The sequence below is a fragment of the Solanum pennellii genome, chromosome 6, assembly GCF_001406875.1.
Source record: "Solanum pennellii chromosome 6, SPENNV200".
Classification (NCBI taxonomy): Eukaryota; Viridiplantae; Streptophyta; class Magnoliopsida; order Solanales; family Solanaceae; genus Solanum; species Solanum pennellii.
This window is the reverse complement of record NC_028642.1, coordinates 32,768,448-32,793,600: the sequence shown is the minus strand read 5'-3', so window position 1 is coordinate 32,793,600 and position 25,153 is coordinate 32,768,448.

Genomic DNA, 25,153 nt, shown 5'->3' with positions numbered 1-25,153 from the left:
GTCATAAAGTATGATCATGTGGATGAGTTTGAATCTATTGAGAGTTTCAGAATTGAGGGCTATTCATAAAGAAATTTACTATTGTGGGTATTTGATGGGAATGATCAAAAGCATCAACTATGTAGTTTACACACGTAACATTATCTGTTAGTTTTATTTATATAAACTGTAATACATGCTCTAGTTTTTCTAGACATAATAAAATATATTATGTTTCTTTAGATAAATTAATAATGGAATATTTAATTTTTATTTTTCAATTTCATTACAGCTAAACATGTATAACCACTACTTGTTTTAGTACATTTATGGTTTGAAAAACCAACTATTTTCTTTAAATTGGATATATTATTAACAATAAAAATGGAAACAAAAGGAGCGAATGGCTTTTTTAAAAATCAGTTTAGTGGTAATTATAATTAATGCTAAACAAAAGTTGTTAGAGCACGAAATATGTTTTGGCAATATAGTTGAATTTAGTGGCAAATAAAATAGATGCTAAAAACGCGAATTTAGCCATTTTAATAATGAATTTAGCGACCATTGTAATTCTTACTACAAAACTGCCGTTAAAAGTTATAATTTTTAGTGGCACTTTATATATATTTAGTGACGATTTAAAATAGATGCTAAAATATAGATACACTCTATTAATTGGCGATAAAAAATTGTAACTAAAACCTATTACTTCTAGCGGAAATTAAAATAATCTTTACCAGAATTTGTCTGAATGGCTACTAAAGCCTTTAGCGACGCCACTTACAACGGCAAAAGACTAATGGCCGGTATATGTTATAGTGGTAATTACTATTGCTGCTACACACAATTTTAATTGACACTAATACAATTTTTTGTAGTAGTGTCAATTTCAAGGATATCATAACCTTCAAACTAGGTTGGAGTTTTCATATAAAGGACCTTCTTTACAATTTTTAAGGTCACATGTCAATCACACAAACAAGACTAAGAAGCTTTAGCATACTAAGTCAAGAACTCATATTCACATTGTAAATATATCATGTAAGGGAAACAAGTATACCAAAGCAAGACACACATATACTTCACCATATCACATATAACATATCATTCTAGAAGCACATAGGTATAACCAATGTCCTTTATAGTTCACCCTACTAACTACTATAGTATCATCAATATAAGTATCACAAGTAATATATCATCTATCAAGAAACATCATACTTCAAAATCAAGTAATCCACATAATGACTACACTATAGTACACTAGAGAATCACATCATCAACTAGATGAACTCATGCTTTTACTCCACATAAACACATAAGTCCTTATAACATTCATAATATCAACATAGTCATGTTATAACACGATAAACCCATAATTCTAGAAGTAATGTTGATGAGGCCACATCATTCACAATTCATAAAGTAATGCTGACAATGCTACATTAATCACGAGTATAGCACATAAGCACCACCACCATAAGTGGACCATACCAAGCATAATTATCGTCTAAGAACTAGACTACATAATATAGACAAAGTTAGGTCGACATAACATTTATCCAATCCTCACAACTTCAACCCATCGTCAACTCAACCAACTCAATACTCAAGGGCCCTTACCAATGGTCATGATCACCAATTCAATCCAATAATTAAAATATACAATGAAATTCAACATGAATTTATGAAATTAGTGCATCCAACTAAAAATTCTAGCATGATTCTATCATAATTCAATAACCCTAATCAAACTACATTAGAATTCAATAGCATCAAGAGATAATCAATTCACCCATAATGTAGTCAAATCTAGGGTTACATGAATTTCATGGGTTCATAGAGTTTTTAGGTTAAAATCATAAAATTAGCAATATTTCAATCTATATACAATGATTCAAAATATAATGCAAGAACCCATGGATAGATTTTGAAACTGGACAAGTTCATCTTCAAAAGACTTTAGAAATCATTTTGAAGATTGGCTCCTTGAAGAAAATATATTCAAGGATGAAGGCCATACCTTTATTGTGATGAATATCCATAGATGGTGAAAACTTGAGAAGATCAGTCTTCTTCGTTGGAGCTCCTAAGCTTCAACAATGGAGGTTTTTGAGAGAAGAACGGAAAGGTTTTGTTTTTGAGTTGAGGGTTTAGCATTGATTGCTGATTTTAGGGGTATACACAAACTCAATAAACTTCAATAAGTCATCCCCAAATTACCCAAAAGACTCCTGCAATCATTAGACATTTTAACCAATTCAAAGTTGACTTAAAAATGACGCAACCAAATCTAGGAGTTTATTGTGCGTCACGGAAGAATTTTCAAATCTTGTTTCTAGAAAATTTTGAGAAAGAATGGTTCGTGAGAGACCCGCTTCACAGTTCAAACAATTTCCTTTTTTTTCTGCCAGCTGCGCAACGTGCAGCCACTGCCCAATCTTGGTTGGCGAGGCAGCTTAGCAGTCTCATGTTTGGGTCCTCTTTGTGGAACCTTAGGCTTGTCCCCAGGGCCTTGTTCTCACAGTTTTTGACCCTTTACATGTCAGGATATGCATAGAAACCAGAGGTACTTAATTTCTCTTTCAAATCATCCCCGAAAACTTCACTACAAAATAGTATGAAAAACTAGTTTAACTTCGACTAGTTTTTGGACGTCTTGGACATTCTTGGACGTTTGACCTACAAACACTTTCAAACATTATATACTGCCTATAAACACTATTATTAAAATATTAGGACATCAACACATCATGACACACATGATAGGACCTAGATTCACCTAGGTCATTTTTAAAGGCGTTACGCTATATGGATGGTTGTGGATAGGTTGACGAAATTCGCTCCCTTTATCCCCGTTAAATCTACTTTCAGTGGAAGACTATGCAAGGATATATATCAATAAGATTGTGAGTCTTCATGGGATAACTTTATCCATCATTTTGTAGAGATGGGCTCAATGTACGTCTCAATTTTAGAGGTCGTTACAAAAAAGGTTAGGTACACAAGTGAAGTGACTTTTCATACTCAAACAATGGTCAAGCGGAGCATATTATACGACCTCTAGAAATAGAATTTCCTCCCTTCTACTAAACAACGGGTTCATTTGGAATGTTAAACCTCGCCACTCTTGTCCTACAATCAATAGTGGCAAAGCATGCATGAAATCAATCCATACTAAATATTATATCAAAATCTAGCATATCTAGTTCTAGTAGATCAACATGAGAAACTTTATTGGGCAGCATTATAGGAAAATTTCTATACACCCTTATTGCAACAACAAACTCACCCACCGGTGTAGACACTATAAATGGTTCATGAAAAATATCGGGTAAAATGTAGAACTTTTTCGCTACAAGAGGTGTACGTAATGACAAGGTAGCACCTGGATCAAGTAAAGAATAAACATCAATAGTAATGATTTTCAACATACTGGTCACAATGTTGGGAGAAGTCTCTTGCTCACCCCTAGAGCGAAGAGCATAAAAGGGTTCTTTTTAGGAGCATCACTAGAACCACTTGTTTGAGCTTGACCACCCTTCTCTTGGCCCTTCAAGTTTGGACAATCTCTCACCTTGTGCACACTCTTGCCAAAACCAAAACAATTTCCCGTTCCTACCAAACATACACCGAGATGGCATTTTCACGTATGGCACATGTAGGCTTCTCATTTGGTGAGTTCCCACTCCTTCCCTTTTGGGATCTAGGCTTAGGCACCTTATCATCCAAGCCTTAGGGAATTTGGATGGAAATTTATTGGGGAACCTTTTCTTGAATCTAGGCTTTTCTTGGATCTCATGCCTATTCTTTGTAGCACCACCACCAAATGATCTTTCCCTCTTATCATCTCTACTCTTTATCTTAGCCCTTGCCTTCTACACCCTTCTAGCATGCACCATAACACGGAAAATGTTCATGTCGTCATGTAGCATGGTCAAATGACACTCCTCTTGCAAGTCCTCCGACATTCCATCATAGAGCGGCTCATTTTAACTCTAGGATCAGAAACCAAGAAAGGAGCATATTTGGGATATTAAATGAATTCTAAGGAGTATTCGTGAACACTCCTACCACCTTGGCGAAGGTTGATGAACTCAACCAATTTTGCCGCCCTCATCTCCCTAGGAAAGTAGTGATCTAGAAAACTTCTTAAAGATCTCCCAAGTCAATGGGCCACCCCTCAATGGCCTATTATCGCCCCATTGTACAAACAATGCTTGAGCCAAATCCTTGAGTTGATAGGTGTCCAACTTGGCCTTCTCACTTGTGGACAACCCCATACCTAAAAGTATCTTAGAGACTTCATCTATGAATTCTTGGGGATCTTCATCAACCTTTGCCCCGTAGAAGGTAGGAGGGTTCATTCAAGTGAAGTACCTTACACGGGAAGCCATAGTAGTCACTTGTTGATGAGGACGGGGTACCACCTCTCGGTTTCCTTGGGCCGTCATAGCTTGGGCTTGAACGGTGGAAGCTTGAGCGAATTGAATGAGGGCAGCCCTTATATCTCCATCCATCAAGGTTTGATTATTGACCGAAGCTTATTAAATATTATCATCTTCATCAAGTGGAGGAACTTGATCACCATAGGGAAAAGCTCCTGCACTGGCAATTTCCTTTTCAAGTCTTCGTGCCGCATTCCTTTGAGTGTTCATTCATCCTATAAGCAAAACAGTAGGATTACATGCAAAAGTACACCATAAGTCTACTATAATGGAACAATATTAGATTTCCAAGAAAATGAGTGTTTCCTAGGCATCATGTAGGTTGCCATCCATAAGTGTGGCGCGCTTAATAATCATGAATACAAACATACATAGACGTGATTGAGAGACAGACACAGACTCAAAGATATTCAACCTCATGCTATGATACCAAGTTTGTCACTTTCGGTTTTACCCCCTAGACGTAACCGGCATTGTCGTCCTCATTGAGGACTAAGACTAGCCTCTTAGTATTACATCATTACATTCATAGGTCGAAAATGCAGAAAAATTATAACTTTTCATTACATCTACTTTGATGTATATATAGACCTTTATATACACATAATATATATTCATATCGAGTATACCTAGACCCTTCGTATAGGAAGGTTACATAGCCTTCTACTTTTATTGCACATACATATATATAAGATAGAAAATAGTCTCAAAGATTGTGTCATCTCAATACCATCTAAACGATCATAGAAATTTGGGCATAGCCCTACATCAATGTAAAGAATCCACATATAGGCTTATACAAATCGTACTCAAATAAAAATTGAGGGAACATAAGAGTCTTAAGAACAAAGTAACTCCATAAGCTAAATATTGGCATCGCCCTCGGAAAGTGAGGACCTACCTACTTGGATGGTTGAGACTATCCAAGTCATCTTAAACGAGCATTCAATGACCGGAACCTCAAATGTTTGGTAATAAGGGAAAAAAGGTAAGTACGCCACTTGTACTAAGTATGATACCACATGCACGTATAAGATCAAAACATGCCAAAGGGACTTTTAGTTTAAACCAGGCTATTTTACCCTTTAAGAATCTTATGCACATTCACGCAGGCCATACCATGTAATAAAATATGCTTACAAACTCAAAAAAGTAATATGCACATTAACATACTTGAACCTATAATCTAGTACAACCCTATCATCAAGGAATAACATCACAAGCACGAATAATAGTTAACCATATCATAATAAGCAAGACAATTACTCATGAATCCTCATCAAGTCAACAAGTGGAATTACCAAGTAAAACCCCATAACCTTACTCAATCATGTAGCCCCAACAAGAAACCATAAAGAATGTCCAACTTTAATACATATTCCAAATACATGTTCATAAGGATAATCATCATCATATATACCATTTATATTGTAGCATCATCATATTATAATCACATACATCATTATCCTATGCATACATAATATCAACTTCCCAAAGCTTCAATCAAGGCCAGCTAGTGCAAGGCATAGGTAGTGTCCCATACCCCTACCTAGGCTAAGTCAAACCTCTCAAGTCACCTTAGTTAGTTTATACTTCATTGCTTTATTTTTTTAGTTTAGGGAACACTTGCCTTAACTTACATAGACCACAAGAGCTAAGTGAGGAATCCACTCTTGTAAAACCTTACACCGATGGAAGGTGGTTTACATGCCAAAGTAAAACCATGCATAAATGTGGATTTCTAGGTGGATCCACTAGCTAGTATTCTAATGGGGGAAACATAGTTCAAGAACTAAGAGATAGGTACATTCACTCTTCATACCACTTGGCAATTGCAGCCTCCTCTCATGGGAATATATTGGATGAGCATTCCACTTTGGGAAGTCAACACCACATATAGAACTATAGGGTGAATCTTCCTCTTTGGGAAGCCATCGCCTCCCATTATCAAGTTCACTTGGTGCTAATCTTAGTCCCTTCACTGAAATTTCTTTAAGTCTTTATTAACAATCGTAACTTAGTTAGGTCATAGGGTCTAGCCCTTGTATAGTCATCATCATTGTAGATGAATAAGAATTGCATGAGTATAAATCCTTTCATTACAACTCATATAGGTGAGGTCAACACATTACATATCATCACATAATAAGGTACATCGGTAAGCATCACCATCCTTATAACATTCACCTCTAAATTAAACTCACAACGATATTTAAGACATTTCAATTTATTATAATACAAACCCTATCGATCCTAAATAAGGCATACTTCAGCACCACATCATGACTTAACCATAATTAACCACAAGTTGAAGTAAAGAATAGGGATTACAAAACTTATCAAGCCTCCTTCAAAATTCATCATCAACGTCTTACCATCAACCCTTAATTTAACCCAATTAGGTCATTACATCAACATAATTTAACAACCAACATGATAATAAGGCTGGAAGAATCACTACACCATAATCCAATACAAAATCTAAGCTTAAGACACGATACCTGGGTCAATTCTCATAACTTAACACATGTTATACATCTTTACCCATAATTTCCGACTCCTAAAAGCTAGTCAAATAGGGTAAGGGGTTCTAGTATGTCCTTGAACCAAATTTCAAAACGTCATGGACGTTCTTAGACGTTTGGGTTCCTAAACTTCTGACATGCCATATATTTATTAAAATAGGTCTTAAAAAGTGTTTATACCCAAGACACCTATGTTAGGCTTTAAGACAAGTCTTGGATTTTTGAAATGTTACATGAGAACCAGCACATAAGAATCATTTCATTTACATTTAACTCCTATACATGCTTAGACCTCCATTCGTCATATCACACAGCTTAACATGCTTCACATAATCATAATTGTCATTTAGTCATAATCCTTAGCATACTTTTCATAAAAAACTTCATAAGGTACATTTAACAACAATAACATTAATTTTTTTCTAACTTCACATAACAAGCCTTCATGGCCTTATTCACAATAAACAAGTAACTTCACATTCATACAATTCAAGTAAACACCGTCACCTGGAAGGTGGACCGTACCACTAAAGAGCATTTCAAAATTTAAGCTAAACAAAATAACCAACTTACCCGTTAATCCAAGCTTCCATTGCCTATAACATTTTACTCTACAATTTATCATAAATTAGCCCTTAGGGAAGTATTAAAACATCAATAACAACACATGTAAAGCAAAGCTCAAAGACTACAAAACCAAGCTCATTTTAACCGATTTCTTATGCCACATTTTGATAAAAAGCTTTACTATGATTTCGTTGAAGTTTCTGCATTAAAATAATCAACTAACCTTAGAAACATCACTTTTAAATCATTCAAAACATTTTTATGCAAGACACATATTTAGAGTCAAAGACAGAAGAAGTTATGGTTGGGAAACTCTTTTTGAAATCTGTTAGAAAGGGGTTCCTTGAATGGAAGAGAGTTCAAGGATGGATAACATGCCTCCAATTGAAGAAAACCCAATGATTTTTTATGACGAAACAATCACCAACATCCCTCCTAGTTCCTTCTTGACTTCTAGTTTCCATGGTGACTTGAGAGAATCTTCTAAGAGGGAGGGGTTTTGGGGTTTCGAAAATGGAGTCTAAAATTAGGTCTAAGGGTTTGAAACACTTTAATATACATAAATAACCCTAAAAATATCACTTAAGGTTCATAAAAGACTTGGGGTGAACTTACCAAACACCCCAACTCATTGCAAGGAATAGAAAGCTTCTGACAAGTCTCACAAACGGACCAACAAAAAGACCGTTTGTCATCCCATGGCCCGTTGGTGGGTCTCTTTGGTTGGTACTTAGCCTCCTTAAAGTTCAGTATTTCCTTCCTTTCAGTTCCAATCGACGCCCTATGGTCGACGGACAGTTGGTTGACCAACGGACCATCCCTTGGGTGGTCGTTTGGTCATTCTTTGGCAGTTTCTTGCCAATTGGTGGTGTCGTCTCCTGGGGCCCCTCTTGGGTCCTAGGTGGGGTCGTACCAGGACGTTAAACCCATAAATATAGTCTAATAGGTCTTATAAATATTTCACACCAATTTCAAGCAAAACGAACACGTAAAAATCTCACTCAAACACCTAAAGACAAATGAACGCTTTCTAAGGCACACTTTGCTAACATCGTGGACGTTCTTTGACATTTGACCTCAAAACTTAACCAAAATTCACACACTGCCTAAGAACATCCATATAACTCATTTTAACTTAAAATTAACTCAACAAACGATCATGATGCTCCATTTAACCTTAGTTCATTTTAGGGTGTTACACTTATATTTCGTGATGAAGTTAAATTGAAGCATGTCTTATGATTATGTTAATTAGGTGTTAGTATTATGATGCGATAGAAATCTATTGATTATTTGAAGATGTGATATTATATTTAATATGAAATGAAATAAGGTTGGTTATGAATTGCCTATGTACCTTATTATGACAGTATGATGATAATGTGTTGATCTTACATATAAGGGTTCTATTGGAAGGACATTCTCATAAAATTCCTAAAATGCTAATGACTATGAATATACAAAGGGTTAGTAACCTATGGCCTATATATGATTGTTAAAAGATGACTTAATGACATTTCAAGAAAGGACTCTAGCTTAGAACCGCCTGAACTAGTAGTGAAAAGTGTCCCTTCCCAATGTGGGAAGGTAGGTTCACTATTGTACGAATGATATTGGAGACTATAATTCGATGAGCATAAAGAGGGTCCCATGTTTATCTCCTAGTTCTTGAACTATGTTACGTCCATAAGAATACTAGCTAGTGGATCCACCTAGAATGTCATGTTCATGTTTTGGACTACCTTGGCATGTAGTCCACCTTCTTTCAGTGCCGGGTGCATGTCACCAGATTCCACATTAAGCTCATGTGGTCTAGATCGGTTAAGGCAAGTGTTCCCAAAAGTAAAAGGAAATAATAATGTGAACACTAAGTATGGTGACATAAAAGGTTTGACATAGTCTAGGTAGGGGTATTGGACTATACCATACATTCCACTAGTTGGCCTTTGAAGGAAGTCGTAGGACGTTGTTCTTATATTTTATAAAGTACATTTTATGTATATGTTGATTTCACATGTTTATGATCCTATATGATGTTAGTTTCATGTATGAACATGCCATTGGTCTATATTGGTATTATGATGATAATCACACTTAATGCTATGTTATGTGATTCTAGACATTGCTTATGGTCCTTTGTTGTGTTTACTTGGTTGGATAAAGTTATAGGGCTTTACTTGGTCATTGTACATGTGTACTTTGTGGTGGGTCATGTATAAGGGTCTTGTATATGTTGTAACTTTAAGAAATCTTATGCATCCTTTGTTGTTATAGCATGAAGTTGGGGTTGTATTGATTATGACCTCAACTATGCTATTAAACATGTTTGCTTGGTTATACTTGATGATGTTGGTATTGTGTTGTATATGACTTTGTCTTAAGAAATATGTGATTATTGGCTCATAATTGTTCTTGATTGTGCATAAGGCTTTTCAAAGTAACTTGGCGTTGTTTTGAACAAATGTCCCTTTTAGCATGATTTCAAATGTTTTTATGTGCACGTTTCATTACATAGTACAGGTGTTTACGTCCATATCTATGTTTTCTACAATTACGTAGGTTCCGACCGTTGAGCTTTTATAGGGCCATTCGAAGATTACTTGGAATTTCATTCTCCAAGTTTGGTAGGTCCTTTCATTTCGAGGACGATGCCACAATTTACATATTGATATTTTTCTAATTAGAGACATTTACTTCTTTCACTTTCATTTAAAGTTGATTGTGTATATACCTATATCTGGCTCTTGCTGTAATGAAGTAATGGTTATGCCCGAATTTTGTATTCAATTTAGATGATTTAAATGTGAGACGTTTCCTATTAGAATTTTTTTTATATATTATGTATGTGAAATAAAAGTAGAAGACTATGTAGTTCTTCCTATGCGAGAAGTCTATGTAAACTCCCAATGTATATATTATGTGTAAGCGAGAGGTCTATGTAGACCTCATATGATAGATGTATATGAAAAGTTATAAATTTTCCACAATTTAACCTATGAAATGTAATGACGAATGCTATGAGGTTAGTCTTAGTCCTCTATGAGGATGACAAAACTAGTTACTTCTAGGGGGTGCTCCCCAGATGTAACAGTGATTCGCGACATATTTATGAGCGAGAGGATACACGATGATAGAAGTTCTATTTTCATCATGAATCTTGTGTCATGCCACAGAGTTTAGTTCTATCAGTCTCTTTTCCTATTCCCTTCTTGCCACGACTGGGGAGCACCCCTTAGACTTAATCGGCGTCGTTACACTCAGATAGGATTTGGATAATGACTTGGCATTCACCATAACATATCATAGTTCAAAATGCGGAAAATGTAAAAAGTTTTACACATTGAGATATACATAGAACTCTCATATATCATATATATAGTTCACATATACTCCTTACTCAGTGAAGCTTGTGTAGGCTTCCCATTAAGTCAACATAATAACTATATAAGAATTAGTCTAATAGTTTGTCTTACATTAACTCATCTAAAAGAAGTACAACATTCTGGCATAGCCCTTATACAAATTCATATTGCCACATGGGGCTTATAACAAATGTCTTCAAGAATAGGGAAGAAATTAATGTCTTTAGACAAAAGCCATACTACTAAGGTTGAACAAATGACACCATCCTCGAACTTGAGGACCTACCAAAAATTGGGGAAAAGTCAAAGTATTCTTACAAAGGTCCCTTGATCTTCAACAGCCCAAACCTACATTTTTTTGGGAAAAGGGAATGAATATGGGTTAGTACAACCATATGTACTAAGTATGACTACATATGCAAGTAAACCATTTAAATCATGCTGAAAAGGACATTTAGTTCAATACCATGCTATGTCACTTTCAAAGCCTTTATGCACAATTAAGAACGTATACAAGTCAATAATAACAAAATCACTTAAGACAAGTCCACATTAAACACAAGACCAATATCACCATAAAGTCAAGTAAATGTGGATATTATCAACATACGGTCAGATCATTCATGGTATCATATTAAGACCATATCAAAATAAATAACTCTAACATAATTTCACAACAACAATTCATGTTCAAGAGTTCATAACATCACATCATGCAAGACCCTTACTCACGACCCCTTTCAAGGCCTACAAGTGTAATGCTTATGTGAATAGCCATAACCCCACATAATTATGTATAGCAAGAAAGGGATGATAGAGTGTCTACATTTCATATATTTTCATATCATGCATGTTCTTCATCATATACATCAATTTAGACCTATAGCATGTTTGTCAATGAAACTAACATCATATAGGATCATCCACATTTAAAGTCATCATACATTTCATATCTATCATGAGTGCATAAGAACAACCTCCTAGGACTTCTCTCAAGGTCAACATGTTCCATGTATAAGTACAATCTCATACCCTACATACACAAAGTATAATTCCTTAAGTCACCCTAGTTAGTGTTTACTTTATTACTTTCATTTTAATTTTGGGAGCATTTCCTTTACCGATAATAGACCATGTGAGCCAAACATGGAACTCGGTGTTATGAAACCCTACATGGAAAGAAGGTGGTGTATTATCCAGGGTAAGACCAAAACATAAACATAGCATTCTAGGTGGATCTACTATCTTGTATTTGTATGGAGGCAACATAGTTAAGAAACTAGGATATATGCTTGAACCCTCTTTATGAACAATTGCATTATAGTCTTTACCTCACGAGAACAATTATGAACCTACCTTCCCACATTGGAAAGGGACGCCTCTTATAACTAGTTCACTTGATGCTATGCTGAAGTCCCTTTTTGAAATATCTTTAAGTCATTTATAATCATCATAGCTTAATATAGGCCATAGGAGACTAACCCTTTATATATCATATCATTTGCTCAATATGTATTGCATGAGAATTTCCTTTCATAACAACCCTTCATTTATGATATCAACACATTATAGGCATATCATACTAAGGCACACAAGTGATTCATATTCAACCTTGTATCATCATACCCTTAACATGATCTCACAATTCATATAGTCAACACATTTAAGCATAATCATCATATCATCATCTTCTTAATCTAATCATATATCATACTTCAACTGAACACATTACCAAGAATAATCCATCAATATTGAAGTAAATAAACTGTCACGACCCGAATGTACACTCTAAAGATAGGTGTCACGACCCGAGAGTACACCCTAGAAGATATGGTATTCTCTAATCGCAATATGGCGTACTTGACCTCTCGGAGGTCTTATACAAGCCATTTGACATCATCCATTGGATACATATACCAAAAGTAGTGTGGAATGAAAACTTTTCGCACGAAATATTAATATTTCAAAATATCTCTTCTATAGAAAAACATATTGAAATGCTAAATCTCAAAGTCGTCATCTTAGACATATGAATATCCTGGGACACAAACCATACTTCAACATATAAAAATATCTACGTATATTAAATAACCTCAATAAGAAAAGTACATGTTCATGATGTCCTCGAATCTAGTGAGGACATACCAACACTTGCTTAAATGAACACTAATCGAAGCTTCCACTTAAAGATTCTTCTCAAATCCCACCTACACCTTTAGACATATAAAAAATAAATGGAATTAGTACATTAGAATGAACTACGTATGGGTTAATTCATAATATCATGATAAAAAGAAATTTGTATAAAATATGTTCTTTTTGAGTAAAACTTCATAAATGAAGTATAACAGATCACATTAAGTAAACATAAGCACATATAGTCACCTTCCACAATATAACATCAAGATTACTTCAAATCACATAACCCTGATACCCTCCTACCAAAGGTGATTCTAAGGATCACTACAGTAAGTTGTGAAGCGACCGCCCATACAACCCCTTCACACACACTAAAGAGATTCTTTAGACTACCTAAGATAAGATTATTCCCATTTCATAGATTTAACTCCCTACCTAGAATTACTCTAAGACTACCCTAGGTGAGACATGAAGAGAACGCCCATATACCCTCTCCAAGCCTACCTAAGCAATCCTTAAAAGTACTCCGGATAAGTACCTTTTAATTAAGATGTATTTAGTTTAATTCATTCTGTTCACTAAACCATTTAAGAGACATTAAATAATGACTTTAACATAATGGTCTTGGAGAAGAGCTAGAAAACCAACATGCTAACATCTTCAAATCCTACTCGTGAAATGTCTAGATAGCATTCCATAACACTACCTACACTTCATAGAACTTATCCAAACCTCGCATATATCCCACATGATGAGAATAGGCAATAACCGACATTGACCATACTAGCTAGGCATGAAATGCTGAGTCTACCCTACTCTGATAGAGGGTGTTCTACTTGCCAATGGTAGAACTAGGACATAACCTATTTAGGCACGTGATTAAGGAATATCAAGGGTTTCTTTGTACTCTAACTCCATCTTAACTAGAGATACTCCCAAAGAATATTCTCTTGGTTCTAGCCTTTGTTATCATAAAATAATTCACTTAAGGAGCATATGAAGAGGTACCATATCTTGTTCATAATCAAATCACAATACAACCTTACCAAAGAGGGTCAACTAGGGCTGCATACAATGGTTATTCAGATAGCTCAATGAATTTCCTAAGAATGATTTTATGTCGTTCCAACAAACAAACCCTAAGTTCACCATTCACACGAGGAGGATACTATTACGATTTTCAACTTTAAGGATATCATAACCTTCTTTCTAAAATGTTCCACATAAATGACCTTCTTATCAATATCCTACATCATATTTCCTTCATACATATACATTCATGAAAAAAGTGCTTTAGCCTACTAAGTAAAAGATTCATACTCACATTGTTCAGGTATAATGTAAGGGACATAGGTATACTCAAAAAAGACACACTTCATTACAATCTTATGTCATGTACAATATCATTCATGTAGTACATAGGGTCAACTTAAGCATACTACAAGTCACCCTTCACACTATTATAGAATGATCAAATATAATTCATCATAATGTTCATATAGTCAACTAAGAAGATTCACACTTCAATATCAAGTATACACATATATCGCATCACTATAACCTATGATGATCACCTATAATCACTTACAAGAACACATATATTGACTTCACATTTCCACATAAGTCATCAAGACCTTAACAATACTGACATATTCAAGTTTTAACATGATAATACCATAATTCATTAAGTAACGCCGACGAGACCACATTGTTTCACAATTCATAAAGTAATGTCAACGAGGCCATATTTTTTACAAGTGTAGAACAAAAGTAGGGCCACCATGAGTGGACTATACCAGCAACCATCTTAATTCTAGACCTATACTACACAATACAGAGATGGTTAGGTCAACATACCACCATTCCAATCTCACAACTCCAATCTATAGCCAATTCAACCAACTCAATAAACAAAGGTTCTTACCAATATCCAAGATCACCAATTCTATCCATTAATCACAATATACAATGATCCAAGATACTACGATATAAATTTATCAATTTACGACAACCTACTAACAATTCTAGCATGATTCTTTCATAAAGTAGCCCTAATCAAACTCCACATGAAATTAATGTATTACAACCATGATAAATCACCCATAATATGGTCAAAATAAGGAATTCATGTTTTTCATGGGTTCATGGATTAGTTAGTCTAAAATCATCAAATTAACACCAATTCATTCATAATACATTGGTTCAAAATGTCTTATGCAAGAACCAAAGGGTAGAATACAATTTAGAAGTTTATCTTTTGAGGAAGTCTTGGAAAACCACTTTGAAGATTGGTTCCTTGAAGAAAAGAGATTCTACGACTAAGACCATACCTTAATTGATGCTAAGTCACGAAATTTAATGAAAATTGATGGAAAAATAAAGCTTCAAGCTCCAATCTTCCTTCAAGCTTTAGTGGGGTTTCAGAGAGCTCTTTAGGGGTCTTGGGTTTTGATTTTGAAATAATGAACTCATCTAACTTTTCAAGACTAACAAACCTACTCAAAATACCCAAAATAGCCTTATGAAACTGACGAAATAATTTTAGGAAGTCTAGGTGAAATTCCCAACTTACCTTTGAGCTGGGCGAGACACCTGCAGAAAAAATCTGCAGGTGCCATCTATGGACAAGTCTACGAGGCGTCAACCCATCGACGGGTATACTAGCAAACATCAATTAGGTCAGAGCCTTCCAAATTGGATCATAAGATCCCTACCCTAATTTCCCACCTAAACCCTCCACCTATGGGGCGTCGACTGACCTACTAGGTGTGGATTGTCTTCCGTATGTTGGACTGGTTTTGACAGTTTTTTTATGCAGGTAGGGTCCTTCTCAAGGACCCTTTGGTTGGTCCTTGGGGATTTTTGCCCGGACGTATCCAACCCAAATGTACTCATACACATGTTAGTAACCCCTCATATAAATTTCAACCAAAACAAGCATGTAAAACTTGCAAAGGCACACCTAAACGTTTAAGCACATTTCTAGGATATCTTTCGAACGTCATGGACGTTGTTGAACGTTTAACCTCTAACTATCACCAAACTTTAGACACTGCCTCAAAATATCGTTATAAACAATTTTAGGACTTTAAAACCTCGTGGAAACATCTTAGGCTCTATTTAAACCTAAGGCGTTATACATGTGTTACATTCTCCCTCATTTGGACAACATTCGTCCTCGAATGACACTTGCTTAATTTTAGGCACTATGAAGATATGAGGAACACAAGACTAGAATAACATAACAACACCATGCAATATTCAATATACAATTTGAAGGAACACAAATTTCACATAATCAGGAGACTCAAAAGAGAACAAGAAGATAGAAACTAATCTACAACTCATCATTCAATAAAACTCACATACTTCATTATATATAGGAGAAATTCCTTCTCCACACATTATCATGCTCATATACATAAATAATGTATACATTACAATCATTTTTCATAAAAGGACAATTCAGTCAAAATTCAAAAATCTTTATAGTGAACTGCCAAACCTTACAATGAATTATTCTAAAACATCCAATAAAGCAACATTTAAGCAATTTATGTTGGAAGCATGACAATATAAGAAACAAGCCCATGTTAATTAATTTTACAACATAAACATAACTTCATAAAATGCACAATGCAAAGGAATCAATGAAATTCAATTTCAACAAGACTCCTAAACACAATGCAACATGATTCTATGACTTCCTAACTCTCAAGCTTGAATCTAATAGAAGACTAGAGATAAAAAATCACAACTCCACTACTCACGATACTCCTCCATTTTGATGGAACCCGTCATTACACAAGAGATAAACTATAACTTACCAGTATAATAACCTTAATTTGCTCCCTTAGCCTGAAGATCATAGAAGAGAATCCTCTTAAGAGCACCGCCTTCCGGAACACTTGGAGTAGATTCCTTTGTCTCTCTTACTCTAGCTGCTATATTAGGACAATCCCTTACCTTATGACAATCCTTACCACAACCAAGGCAATTTTCGTTACCAACTAGATATTTTCTAAAGTGCTTCTTCCCACAAGTAGAGAAAGTAGGGTTAACACCTTGAGAACTACTACTACCTTCACCCTTGACCTTAGGAGCAGTAGGTCCATCATGGTTTGGAGCCCTCTTATTAAACCTAGGTTGGTTTTGTTCATAGGATCTCCCCATCTTCAAATTCCTTGTAATCCTACCAAGTTTGGAATCTTCAATAGATTGTGCATACACCAAGAGTTTAGAAAAGTTGACATCATTTAGGAGCATGACCATACGAAACTCTTCTTTAAAAGATCGGTAATTACGGTCACAAACATACTAATATCACCCCTAAGGTTAGACACCAAAAATGGAGCATACCTAGAAAAAATGGTGAACTTAAAAGTTAACTCTTCCAAACTCATGTTCCCTTGTCTAAGGTTAATGAACTCCTCAGCCTTCACCTCCCTTTGCTCAAGGGGAAAGTACTTTCCTAATAAAGCCTCCTTAAAGTCCTCCCACTCTATAGGACCTATCTCAACCGGCTAATTATCATTCCATTGAGTGTACCACACTTATAAATTTGAGCAACATCCCTTAATTTGTATGAGTCCAACTCCTCCTTTTCTCTAGAAGTCACCTCCATAGCATTCAACACCTTCTATAGACCATCAAACAACTCTTGAAGATATTCTTCCACCTTTGATCCAAGAAAGATAGGAGGATTCATTCTCACAATATCTCAACCTAGAGGTCATATTTCTCTCTATAGAATTCACCTTACGTTCATACCCCTAGTCACATGAGTTGTCACGGCTTGGGCTAAGGTAAGTAGATCCTCTCTAATCTCCCCATTAGTCATGTCCGAGGGAACCACCAGAACCTCAATACCTTCACCTCCAAAAGGGACTTGATAACCTTGTGGAGGAACTTGGACTGCTTTTTGATCCACTCCAGCCTGCAAAATTTCCTCATGCACTCCCTCTTCTTCCAATATTCTTGCGGCCATTCATCTTGTAGTCATCTCCTATAATTACAAGATAAGAGATTATAAATAGACAATAATAACCTCAACTATATCGGCACGTCATAAGATTGATGAAGAAAGGAAAACTCAATTGTCCTATAGCCTCTCGCTTATAGATGTGTCGCAACTCACACCGATGAACAAGACTCTAATAGACATGGCTTTAATGAAATTTCAAATTTCCACGACTACATAATAACCTATACTCTGATACAAACTTTGTTAAGACCCAAGAGTACACCCTAGAAGATGTGGTATTGTCAGATTGCAACATGATGTAATTGACCTCTCGGAGGTCTTGTACAAGCCCGTTGACATCATTAATTGCATACATGCATGAAAAGTAGTTTGTAATTAAATTTTTTTACAAGAAATAGTAATAATTACAAATATCTCGTTTATAGAAGAACAATAATGAAAGACTAGGTATCAAAGTCACCATCTTAGACATGCGAATATCATAGGACACGACCCGTACTTCAACATATGGAAATATCTATGTCTATTACAATACTTTCAATGAGAAGAACTAAACGTTCATGATGTCCTCTAATCTAGTGAGGACATACAAACAATTTCTTGAATAAATACTAATCCAAGCTTCCACTTAAAGAATCCTATCAAGTTTCACCTACACCTTCAGAGATAGAAAAAATATATCGAATTAGTACATTAGAATGTACAAAGTATTGCATAATGCATAAAATCATGATAAAAGGACATTTGTATTAAACATGCTCTTTTTGAGTAAAACTTCATACATAAACTATAAGAAATCAAATAAAGTCACAATTAGAACATATATTCACCTTCCACAATATAACATCAAGATTACTTCAAATCACATAACCTTGAGACCCTCCTTCCAAAGGTGATTCTAAGGGTCACTTGAGTGAGTTGTGAAGCGGCCGCCCATACAACCCTTTCACACAAAAAAAAATTATCCTTTAGACTAAATAAGATAATATTATTCCCACTTCATATATTTAACTCCCTTCCTAGAGTTAATCTAACACTCACCTAGGTAATACATGAAGAGAACGCACTGTAAGGACCTTCAAAATGAGTTAGGCTCCTAGAGCCTCACATGTGCCTACAAAGTTTTAAAATATTTTAAGCAAGTATATATGTTTAATTTGAAGTCATTTGGAGGAAAAACATCCGAACTTCAAATGATGTTCGAAAGTTAGCCTTGATACGTGTATGTGTCTTGGTGTGTCTTGAAATGTTTTACGTGTTTTTTTTAAATTGATATGGAAGGTCCTTAACATTTATGAATGTGTATTTACATTGGAAACATATGGTCACAACTCCCCAAGGGCCCCGCAAAAGGCCCTATAGGAGGACCCCAAACACTGCCTACACACTGCCTTGGAAGTGTCCACCTACATCCAAGGAAAGACGCCTCGTCAGTCCAACTACGCCCCGTCGATGGGGAGGCGTAGACCCAAACTTATCTTGGGTAAAACTCAAGCTAAATGCTATGACTCAGACCCAAAGTACAGTTGCCAGTATGGCCCGTTGATGGGACTACTAGACGTCGATGCAACCTTCAACTGCTGCCAGGCGCACTGTTTCATTAAGGGGTGAATGGGAAATTTACCCCACGTACAAACATGAACCTAGGTGGCTTAGGTGTTTGGGTATATGAAGATGGTTATCAATTTCAAAATCCCATATCCAATTCATTATTCAAAATTATACCTCTCTCTTAAAAGAAACCTCTCTAATACCTCCACTGGAGATGAAGCTCAAGAACATCTTGTTGAAGGGATATCCATGGATTCTTCATCAAGTTTTTGTGGATTCTTCATGTAGAACGTGTGGTGATCCTTCATCTTTAGATAACCTTCCATCCAAAGAGTTCTTTCCAGTATTTTCAATTGAGCAATCATGATCAAATTGCTTATATTTCAATATAGCCATGGGTTCCTTCTCAAAACGATTTCGAAAGCATTCTTATATCAAATTTATGATTAGCTACTGTTTTTCATGTTGAATTCAATCCAATTTCATGATGAACCCATGAGCCCTCCCAAATCTTGATTTATCCTGTGTTATAGTTAATGTGATCTTTATGCTAGAATGATTGTAATGAGATTTAATTATGATAAATTGATTGTTAGCTTCTGCCTATTATGTATATTGATGGTGAATTATGTAAAATTAACCAATGTCGATCAAGGCTTGAAGATGTTGTAAGGTTTACCTACATTTCTCGATATTCTATAGATTGATGATGTACTGTACATGATGCGTTCTTAATTGTATGATGATTGAAGCATGATTTCATTTATGTTATGTTACTCTTATATACTGCCCTATATTTGAATTATTTATGAAATATGACTATTGATCAATGATAAACAAAGGTTTGTGAATTGGTATATTGCTTCGTTCCTCTACTTTCCGATAGAATTGCTAGTTGAGTTGGCCTTTTTTGGAATTGTGTGTTATGATATATTTTAACTTAAATGTCCAATTAAATTAGTTTAACTTAAATTATTTATAGTATTGGGTTATTCGATTTTTAAGATTAATTATGTTATGCCGTTAGAACTTAGAAGGTCATTAATTAATATTGATTTATGTTATTTATTTATTTATTTTTAGACAAATTCACCAATAAATTCAATTCAATTTATTAATAAATTATGAGTACAAGGTTTGGGCCTTTTTGAATTCTAACACTAGTCTAGCCGCCCGACCCGAAAATTCCCTTCCTAAACCAATAATGGCCCCAGCCCACTTCTAGTCGCCCGACTCGACCTGACCCATTTTCTTTCCTCTCAATGAAAAGAAACCCAGAGCGTGCAACATCTGGTGAACGACAGAAAACTTAGCAACATTAATGTCATCACGGTGTTACACTCAATCGCGCGTGAACGACTTCGACACGCCTCATTTTTTCTCCAAGGCCAAAAGCTAGCAAACTGCTCCTAACGGCCTCAAAAGTACAACCCTTTCTTCGTTTCCTTCATCCAGTAGTGCAGAGCAGCGCCGTTCCAAAAGCCTTCAGATTCATGCTTGCTCGCGTAGATGGATGCCACAACGGTGCAAGGATGGGCTGGTTTGAATCCTAGTCGTCCTTTGCTCCAGTCATTCGGATTTTGGGCGATTTTGAGTGAAATCGAGACCAAAACCAGCTTTCTTTGGTTCTTAGAGAGGATTTTTCAAATTACAGGATCAAACTCCATGTGTAAATTTTAACCTTTTCCCTCCACTATGAAAAACCCTAATTTTTCCCTATAAATAATCGCTTGTGATTCACTAAAAAGGGGAAGGATGACAATTTTTTTAAGGGCAGTAAAACTTTTCTTTTGAAGAAATTTTTTTGATTATTTTTCTTGAACTTGGAGGTCATTGAGAGGTATAGAAGGGTTCGAGGTTTTCTTTTACTTGTTTGGGTGATCCTTTGGGCAAAAATATAAGGCAACTTTTAGTAGTAACATAGAAACTGTCTCTAGGAATAGGTATTGATACAATCGAAAAAATATACTTACGATTAGAGAGCCTCTTGGGTATTTCGCTCTATTTCCCTTGGTTTCTGCCGGTGTTTGGGGTTTCGGCGTGGTGAAAGGGTCGTGCTTCTCATGCTCGTTTCAAGTTCGCTGCCTCGTTAAAGGTAACACCTCCTTTTAATATTTTCCCCGCCTATGCGTCATCTCAGTGTTATAGCCTCTACGTTGTTTGAGTTTGAGTTCTACAGTGTCTTTCCGTATTAGTAAAAGTTATCTCCTTTTTACAAAATGGGGCAGAATCTGAGGAAGAATTTCGTCTAAAGTTGTTGATTATCTTAATCTTCGTCAGTTGTAGAATGCAATACTAGTTTCTCAATCTGTTAGTTTCTCCGTCTAGTTCGTTTGATCGTTCAGTTTGAATGTGTGGGGTCTCTTTTACTTAGGTCAAATATTGTAAGGGAGCAGTTTACAGTCATGCTTCTCTCCTCTATTTTTACTTCAACATTTTCGAATAGAGGCTGGTTCAGTTTGAACATAAGCTCCCGCCTCATTTTCTTCATAGTGCAACATTTATAATCGACTATCATTTGTTTGTCTGCATTTATCTTTGCTATTCTTTGTGTTGCTTTAAGCTATTCGCATCATATGCTCACTGATTTGAACATTGCGAAAAAACTGATTTAGTTACTTAGGATGTGCCGCTTTGTTTGTGATAAAATGTGCATATCTCTTAAGAGTTCGGCTAGATGTTAATATCCCGTTTAACTCTTGTCCCTAAAACTAAAATTGATCATTGCATTCAATGGAGTCACATTATTTTTCCCTAATGTAACATAGTCATTTGAAACATGGATTTTGTTTTCGAAATCATCCATATCCAACGATATTGGTGTTTAGGGTTAATTTTGAGTCATAACCTTGTTTATGTTATGGCTAGCCACTTGTCCTTGTTAAATTTGCTCGAAAGCTTATCCTCGTCGGGTGTATCAATTTATTTTTCTAAAGGCTTCCACCCATGTTAGTTCGTAATATCATTTTAAGGGGATCGAAGGTGGCATGAGTGTTTCTCTCAAATTACCCAAGTTTTTGACTTTAGGCTGGCCGGAATTTAAATTCTCTCTCCTTTTTGTTGCTTTGTTGCATTTGTGGTCTTCTCTTATAATCTATATATATAACAAAAGAAAACTTGAGTTCTTTTATTGTCATTTATTTGTATGGGAAGTGCACTTAGGTTGGCATAGGCTGTCAATGAAGTCATTTTCCCTCTGTTTTGAATAATTGCCTCAAAGTCCACTAGGCACTTGTTTGATTGTACATATCGATTACATGGAAGCTCTAGATTTTACATAACTATTGTTTTGAGTATATGAATTGAGTGCTAATTCTCGTCACTTTGTTGCATGTTATACCAATTTGAGTCCTTCTGGACTTTCCCCTTTTGTATATATCTAAGTTGAGTTTTTTGGAAGCATCCTGCCAGTCTATAATATCGGCGTACAAGTTTCAGAATTGAAGAATTCGAAAAAGTACAAAGGAGTTGAAGAGTTTTGGACTATTTGCAAATTTTATATTTTTGTTATTTTTTGGGACTAATCCCATTTATTATTCTGTATTATTCTTTTGCTAGAAGTTTAGGACAGGTACAAGTGAAATGGGCTTAAATCCCAAAATGAAGAGGATCCAAAAACTGGTCTAGGTGGACAAAAACCAGATTTGAATCTGACATCTCCCTCTCTCTCTCTCTCTCTCTGTCTCTTTCTCTCTTTATTGCCTTATGAGTTTTACTTTATTTGCCCTTAGTTCTAAGGCGGAAGATTCGAATCCTCGCAAGACGTCACCGAGTTTTAACCAGTAATTTACAACATTCAAGTACGAATAAACTTAAATTTTTGCAAATCTGAAATTAGACAGTAAATTAATACTTCAATTTTCAAGAAACTATAAATATCTGTTTATTTCAATATAAATTAGACGTTTTAGCCAAATAAGTTAGTTGTCAAAAAAACCGTATTAACATATATTTTAGGTGACTTAAACACCTTCATACAATATAGATGTAAATCCACAAACCCCCTTTAAAGTTTTCAAATTGATTTTCTGTTTAAGTCTTTTCAAAACTATGTTTTTTTTTTCTGAAAAATTAAGTGGAGACTCTAAACAAGTCATGACACATAAATATATTTTCCGGAATAAAACAAAAATGACGACTCTGCTAGGGAGTTAGAAGGATTCTAACCTTAAAATTAATGTGTTTTTACTATGTGAGATTAACTGATCATGTGTTTATGTATCTTTTTATTAAACTGTTGCACTTCATGGCATATCATAACTCCGTCAAATGATATTTATATTGTTTATCACTTAAAGAGAGATGATGCGGGTTCGCAGTCGTTCGTTAATCAAATTCTTTCTCGGGGCTCCCTGATGAATTTAGTTGATTACTTGATAGTTAACTGTCGTTAACTGTTGCAACATAACTAGTCCACTTGGGTCACCCTTTCAACAATAAATAAAACCCGCTCCTACTAAAACTAAGATAGAGCAAAACTAAATCCCGAAAGTAGCGCATTGGCCTAAGATAACCCAACACCCAAGGAGTGTTGGTCCCATTAGAAAGACCGCCTGAGTCGAAAGAGAGCTCGGTTCGATCGGGCAATCATACATATATACTATTCAAAAGATGTTTCTGTGTTTGACGGATTGTTGTGTCTTGGGGAGGGGGGTGGAAACTAACTCTTCGTATGTTTTTGTAGATGTCAAGTCAATTCCTAAGTTTTAAAATAGCTACAAAGACACCTGATATTTTTCGTGTGTGGTGGAACAACCTCAAAGACTTTTTAAAGAGAGAAATCTCGATTCACTTGGAGTGCCTTCCTTAAATAATGGACTTCAAGTTTTGGCCCACGTTTATTGAGGTAATTACTCAGTTATGGGATGACAAAAGAATGGTTTTCTGATTTGGGGTTGTCGAAATAGCACCAACAATTGAGGAAATAAAAGATTGTTTGGATTGCATCGGAACATGTTGCAAGAGGAGAAAATGTCCAAATCATCACACCCTACTATCGGATAGGCTTACTATTATAAAACTGAAGGACATGTTACTTCTAGTGGGCATGGACTAGTGGGGACATGATAGTTATTTTAGAAAATTTCCGAAAGAGTTCCACAATGATAATACTTGGATACAAAATCAAACTATCCCCTTCTCAGCATACCTCTTAGGAATGATGGTATTCCCTTAGGATGAGGGAAATGATATCGATACCCGAATTGTGATGGTTGAAGGCACTATCTTCAGAAAGATTGGTAAAGAAGAAGAAGAAGAAAAGAAACACTACAGTTTGGCCCCGATTATTTTTGTTGACATCTATCGATCACTGAGTTTGTATCAGAACGGGTTCCTATTTCTCCAAGGGTGTAACATTTTGCTTCGGTGGTGGATGACTGAATATCTGCGTAAAAAAGACGACTCCCAAAAACAGGATTTTTCCAAGCTGACCCAGACGAGTCCCCTTGACAACTACAAGTTTTATCAAAGCATACGCAAGTTCATAATTCACACCGCGAGGGATACATGGGAAAAATATTCTATGACATGAGAGAAGGAGAATGTTCCAAAACATTATGTCAGAGAAGATAATGGCTCGTTGGGCCAAACTTCCTT